Source organism: Egretta garzetta, unplaced genomic scaffold (assembly GCF_000687185.1).
Source record: "Egretta garzetta isolate BGI_Z169 unplaced genomic scaffold, ASM68718v1 scaffold81, whole genome shotgun sequence".
NCBI classification, from domain to species: domain Eukaryota; kingdom Metazoa; phylum Chordata; class Aves; order Pelecaniformes; family Ardeidae; genus Egretta; species Egretta garzetta.
In genome coordinates, this window is record NW_009258671.1 from 859224 (window position 1) to 866572 (window position 7349).

Consider the following 7349-nt stretch of genomic DNA (forward strand, 5'->3'; position numbering starts at 1 on the left):
TGGCAATTCCATTTCATTCACTTCTCTTTCCACTTCCCCAAGTGTCATTGAAAGTAAGCAGGAAAGTCACCCTCTTCATGAATTTCTCAAACTGAAATGCTCTCCTGAGGATTGTTATCCTGCTGCTATGTGATCTAGTCTGGAAGCCTGCATGTACCAAATTAAAGAGAACTCTATGAATCAAAGCTGTGCGACTTGATACTGAGGTATATAATGAGCACAAGAGCACGTAAGGCCCAGTCCTGCTCCCACAGAAACGAGCAGCAAGGGTCTGATTCTGATTTTGCTTATCCAGCTATAAATCAAGTGCAACTTCACTGAAGCACACATCAGTAAAAAGTGAACAAGCAGTCTTTCAGGTACTAAATTCCCAACATATCACACACTGTATTTAGTACAAAACATTGTCCCAGCTTGACTTTGCCTGCAGGGTCATCCTGGGAGAAAATGCTGAGGAAATGTTCAAACTGTGTCTTAAGAGAAAAGTGTTTATGATACACTGGAGGAGTGGGTTAGCAGAGCCTACTGAGCCCCTGCCAAGCGCCTGTCTGCAGAAAAAAAGAAGCAGGGATCCTTCTCAGAGACCAAACTAAGCAAGAGTACTTCTCTCCCTCTGCTGTGCTGCCAGATCCTCCTGAATCCAGAGCTGGAGGCAGGATTTGATGACCAGATAGCTATTAAGAGATTCCATAAAATTGTATGTGTTTATGAGCACTCTTTATTCAAGCTAAATAGACAGAGTAGCTGAATATCCCTTTGTACGGTGAGACTTAAAACAACATAGAGCATCAAGCTAAGCCACAATGTGTTATATCAGCCAAAAGATTTTCACCAGGAGTAGTTAGAATTGCAGTGGCAGGGAAATTAATTAGTTGCAACAGAGTGTAACAGAGAAACACTGGCTATCATGGCTTGAGGGGGGAAAAAAGGAAATGGTATTTTTGTTAAGGCATAGTAGTCATCAGAATGGCAAGGCTGAAGCTATGAGAAAGAAAATTTCCCATTTCTACCAGAGGAACGTATGATTTTGTGATGTTCTTTGTAAATGGGATTGCACTAAAGAACACTATCGCTACTGGAGAGAATAATTGCATCCCTATCTTATCACCTCTTTATCTTTTTAATGAGAATTGCCTAGCAAAGCACCATACACTGGGTCACAACTCTGCCCAAAGAGGATTTGTGTTTGGGTAGTGACTGAATATGAATTTGTGGCCTATTACTACCGGGCGCTATATGGACCACTAAATGAAAAATGGTCCCTGTCCCAATTAACTTTTAAATCACTTATGCAACTTCTTTGTTTTACAAGCGAAAAGACTGAGTAAGACACAGACTCTTGTCTTGCTGCTGTGGTTTGTTTGTTTTTATTTCCCATCCCGGGGCTTTAGGGAGTATGTCTCTGCTAAGTATTTCTGCAGCTGTTCAAAAGCAATCTCACTGCACAATACAGTATCTGAATAATTGTCTCAGGTGACTATTAAAGTCTACTGCTGCACCATAAAACCATGAGGAGTAATCCTGCACCACAGCAGAAAAATACCCAACAGCCAACCCTGCAGAGTGTCGTTCCTCTTAGCAGAGCGCTACCGCAACCGAGTGAAGATTCAGGAAGACAAAAAGAGCACAGGGAAGGCTCTGGACCTTAAATTGTTCCTTTTCTTGCCAACTAAGCAAAAGTTGCTGACTGTTAAATATTGAATTGTCTGTATTCATCCCTAGCCAACCGAAGTCAATGGACTGACATCAGGGAGGACTTTAACCCATTACACATGAAATGTTTGTCTTCTCCTTTCCCTCTCTGTCTCTCCTTACAGCCTTTTATATACTGCAGTAAAGGAACCCCTTTAAAGCCTAATGTATGGTAATCCAGTTTAATTGTGGTTGGTTGGCCTGTTGGGGATGAAATGTGCTGGTTCCAAGTCATTTTGCTGACTCTAAACTTGGCTCTGTACAGAGAGCTGGGGGAGGGGAGGTTGCTAATAAAAATAGCTATGCTACCTGGGAAGGCTCTGCAGACGGCAAAGGTACTGTTGGAGTAGGCCCTATAACTGCAGATAATTGATTTTTTAAAACAATGATGCTTGGCTCACGCTGACTACACAGTTTGCCTCTTATCCCTTCGACAAGAATAACTCACACAAATTTCAAGCACACTTTGGGCACTCATTCCTCACGGAGCAGAATGGACTCACTCTGCATTCATTGCACAACTTCTTTCAAGCTGTGAGCTGGAGACAGCTGAATTGCTGAGGGCAGGATCTCCAGCCTTAATTTCCTGCAGGATGACAATGTACTCCCAAAAGCTGGGGCTCCTGTTTCCTCTCCCCACATCCTCTGATCTAGTGCTTCTACAGAATCTCACCCTCAGTCCTACCACCAGATCAGTGATAAATGCCAGCTGACAGGACAGGTGACTACTACTGGTCGATACCTTGCTTACATGCAACACAGGTTCTTTCTTCTAGATGGTTACTCCTCAAAAATAACCACCTGCACAGGGGTGCACCTCTCCTTGCCTGCCTTCAGCTCTCATAAGCGTCTCCAAACTACCAGCCAGAAGCTGCTCTATTAGTTAAAGATAGCTCACATCCCACCAGAGATATACATATAAAATGTGCTAAGAAGCTCCAATTTTAGATGACTAATAATGTGCAACAGGACCATTTAGCCTATTGACATTCAATTGTGATATGAATTGAGTGAAGATTGACAGTGACCAAAGATTCAGACCATCACAGAGCTTTTTAGTACCCTCATGGAAAAATGAGCTTGCTTCAATCCTCTTTCACCACCTTACATAAATACCTGCATCTACATGAGTACAAAAACCTCACGGTACGATTTGGGAGCACTTTAAAAGTTAACTTGATAACTTTACTTATTTGTCTATAGAGATACCATCTTTGTATGTCTACAGATACCTCCAGTACCTGTAAAGCCTTTTCTTGTTTACTTCTAGGAATCTCCAGAGATACCTTGGCAACTTCTTGCTAGATAATTTTAACCATCTTTGTGTCTTCTCAGTAGCTCATTTAAACTGCCTGTAAGCCTTCTATGTGCATTTGGAGTCGCACTGTAGCAAGAAACCTTCCAGTTTGGTCTCCAGCTTTGTAATTTTCTTGTGCCACTAGAGCAGAGTAGTAGTACAACAAGGAAAACTTCACTGGACTCTTCTATTAATGATTAAAACCTCAATGTCTTAAAACACATTTTGCTCTCTATATTTTGTCTCCTTTCTGTTCAATCTGTGAAATGAAACTTGATAACCTTTCTGCTTTTGTAATGAATACTTTTCTCCTTCTGCTACTTCAGTGTTATTTTAAAGGATCAGATTTTGTTCCGCAAGCTGTATTTAATAATGCTTAACAAATAACTCTTCTCACTGGATTAGTTTAAAAGTAACTTACTATGGGTTCTGCAAAATCTCTTTCATTGGCTCATCTGAGCATTATAGAGATACTGAGTCTCTCATGGCCTTCAATGATATACGATATCTTGCTTTCCTAATAAAAACAATTGTACTGATCAAATAGCATCACAAAATCTGAGGTTAATGCCCTTTTCTCTTCAGTACAGCACAGGACTTTAAATACCTCACCATATATGCATTACTGTCAGCTGCAACACTGGTTCATGCTGTAGATGTATTTTCAGAAGTGACACAGTTGCTAGAGTATTCATGTGCAGTGAAAGAGGAATCAAGGCAAAAAATGGTCCATGATGTGCTTACATATAGACCTACTGAAAAGGTTTACCTATATGCCTGCCAATCCCTTTCTGAGTTGTTCCCTGTGTAGGGCAATAGTCTACAGACGTTTTTCATGTGTTGGGAGTATTTCTTACGATATGTCCACATCATGACTTTTGATCCCCATCTTGCATATTCCTTGTAGCAGTGGTGCTACTTGACTGAAGACAGTAAGCAACTTTAGAGAATAACCTTACTCACTGTCTCATTAAATGACCAGCAAATGAGCTTTGTGGGATTTTTGAATAACGTATTAACAATGTACAACTGAGCAGACAATCACCAGATGTGACTATCCTTGTGCTTTGTGGAGATGGTCTCCTTCCACCTTCTCTCCCCGCTTGTTCGTCACCACCCGCTGAGAGTGGTCACTTAAATTACATACTATTGTTTCTGCCTTGTAAGTGAGCAACTGGAATTCTTCAAACAACCTGAAATTTCACTACTGAGAACTGTTTTCCTCCAAATGGTGGCCTGAATAAAAGAGATGGATGGGTGGACACAGCTGTTTAATAGAAACTCAACCAAAAGGCAGCTTATGCCAGAGAAGCCTTCACGGAGCTATACCCAGCAGGAAGCATTCCTAACAGAAGAAAGATCCTTTCTTGCTGTTTTCGAAGCAGTTCCCCAGAGAAAGCAGACAGCAGTTTGAGATCTTCTGAAGCAGAAGCATGTGAATCACAGTGAAATTACATAGGTGTCAACATTTGACATAGTGAAAGTGCTTTCTAACCAGAGGGTGTAGGTTTTAATGGAGTAGCACAAAGTCTGACTCTGGCCTGTTATACTAAACATTTTGCTAACACTTTTCTTTTGGCATTTAAACAGTATTTCAGACTTTAATTTAAAATATGGACTGAATCTTGGTGTTCATGATTTTTTTTTACTCTGCAAATCGTTGGTTGATTTAATGCAGGAGGCATAACTTGTCAGTTTTACAGGGGAGCTATTTGAGGAAACAACTAATTTATGTTAGCAAGGGGGTGGTGAACAGAAGCTTCAGGTGTGGTGAAAATGTATTGTTGGAGCCGCCTTTACCCACTCTAATTATGGCGAATAAATGGAGCCAGAGAAGGAGACAGGATGGAACAAGGCTGATCAATACATGCCTCTCCCTCGCCCTCCCTGCAGTCAAAAGAGAATGATTGCACTTATCTGGCCTTCTTCGGGAGTATCTATTCCTTGCTGGAGGTTAAATGAAAAACTCTTGTATTCCTACTTTTATGCTGACCCTAAATTTGTGTCCTGATTCTACTGTCTCTGGCTATATGGACAGTTCTTCAAGTCAATGGGAAAATTGCCATGAAAAAGGGCTGCTCACATGAATGAGGTTTGCAAGATCAAGCCCTTCACGATCAGTATAACCCTGGGCATCGGGCTGATATGGCATCCCTGATTTACAAGAGTAATCCTATTAGCATCGAAGGGACAATTCACATGAGTAAGGACTGCAAGAATGGGCCCCTCAGGAGCCACTACCACCACAGTTATGTATCTAACCTCACTTAGATCACAGCAGTTTTCAAATGTTGTACAGGCACTTTATGCTGCTACTGAACTTTGAGAAGAAAATAGACCTTGAGCACAGGTTCTGCTTTACTATGGCCCCGGTTTTGCACTCTACTTAGACTCCTCTTCTCCCCAATCTAAAGTGGTTCAGGGTCTGCAAGAAATATTGGCTTCTCTTCTTGTTTCTTTTCTCTCTTTTTCTTTCCCTTTCTTTAATTTCTTTCTGTCTTTCCTTTTCCTTTATTTCTTTTCTTTTTGTTCCTTTTATCTTCTTTTATCTTATTTCCTTTTTTATTTTTTCTCTTCTCTGTTCTCTTTCCTTATTTTCTTCCCTTTTTCCTTTTATATTTTTTCCCTTCCTTTCCCTTCCCTTCCCTTCCCTTCCTTTCCCCTTCTTCTCTTTTTTCTTTTTATCTTTTCTTTTTTCTCTTACTTTACTATCTTTCTTTTTTCTCTTTCTTTCCTCCTTCCCTCCACTTTCCTCTCCCTTCTTGTCCTCCTCCCTTCCTCATATCTTCTTTCTATACCTCCCTTAGAATTAGGGGAATTCAATGATGGTAGGAAAAATTTAGTAAGCTGTTGGCCTCAAAATTCGAAGACTGGGAACATCCAAGTTTTCCCAATTTCAGAAGCTTTTTTAAGGTCACAGAAATCAATCTAAATTTCCAGAATCTGTAAAATAGGAATGTGAAATCCAAAGGAAAGGGTGTTTTTTGTAGAATTTCTAGCTGCATTTCTGCTTCTCTTTATACCCACAACTAATGAAAATGTTCTTTCTCCTGGCTTTCTGGTATTTTCAGGTCTAGTTCTGAGAACTGCGTATAAATCAATTACCGGCTTTTCTTCTCAAGTATAATGTGGGTTTAGTTTAACTCTGTTAACTTAATAGGTTTACCTTCTTTTTAAACTGGCTTTGTATAAGGATTAGAATGCCAAACAAAAAAAAAAAAGGTGGTAATAGAAAGTAACTACAGTTTTATTGCAACAGCACTAATTATGCTATGTGATGGGGATAGATTATGTGTGAGGTGTTGTACAAAAACCTATGAAGATGCAATTCCTGCCTTGAAGTAAGTTATGAGCTGCAGAAATGCTTCCATTTTTTTTAAATAAATGTATTCCCTGGGACGGATCCATGCTCATCTGAGTTACTTTGTTGACTTCAGCGGAAATACTGTTTGCTGTGTCCTTAGCAAGAGCAAAGGTTGTTGAACCCAACTTCTACTGTCGTTTAAAAATGGTTCTGATACTACAGTCCTTGCTCAAACGAGTTTTGCTGTGTTTGATGATTAATAAGAAGAGTCACAAAGGTCTGCACACACAGGTATTTAACATGACATGAAGCATAGAAGTAACATCAATGAACACTAAATACATGTACTTAAGACCAGTTTTTCCCTAATGATGCAGCTTTAAAAATTGTATCCCTTTCTGACTTTGTACACATCTTTAGGATTATTTCTGAAATCTTTACTGGGCATCTGAGTACAGTTATCTCAATCTTCTTCAGTCTTGCTTGTCATGAGCTGCTCAGTCACAAGTGTTGCTGTGGTTAAGAGGAAGAGTGCTGTGGGAATAGTGTAATTTTCTCTAAGAAGAAGTGGGAAGGTCAGACACTAGGTTTCCTCCTTTCATCACATCCTAGCGTGCCAGTACGACAAGTCCGTAGCCAGCCCCGAAGTCCCTTTATTTTCTGTTCCGCTTTGCAAAGCAGCATGATGCACCTTGACTGGAACAGGCACTGACAGCTGGCCTGGCAGTGCAAGCATTTTTGGATCTTTTTTTTTTTTTCTTTTGGTAACAGTTCAGATCCACCAAAACAATGTAGGGGCCCAAAGTACCAAGACTTTAGGTGCTTTACATGGTTTTTCAGGTAAGCTTGGAGCCCGCTTGGGAGTTTGTGCAATCGCTGGGCATTGCGCGTCTCTAACAAAGCCTGGCTGGGTCACGATCCTGTGTTTCCCTCCGCCTCAAAGTCCAAGGCTGTTCAGACAGGAGGGCTTTTTCTTCCTTGTTTGCTTTTCCTCCCAGGTAACGTTGGCTGGGGTCTGGGCCCGAACCCTGCCCTTCCTGGGTGGGCCACCGCGGG

At 40.9% G+C, this 7349-nt stretch overlaps 1 protein-coding gene across 1 annotated transcript in view; it reads left to right on the plus strand.

Moving 5' to 3' along the window:
• Positions 1-7112: 7112 nt before the first annotated feature.
• The window catches only part of MGST1 (microsomal glutathione S-transferase 1), a 9067-nt gene continuing 8830 nt past the window's right edge, over positions 7113-7349 (plus strand). The window contains exon 1 of the mRNA XM_035888552.1: positions 7113-7133. The gene's annotated coding sequence lies outside the window, so the exon portion shown is untranslated. The remainder of the gene's footprint in view (positions 7134-7349) is intronic.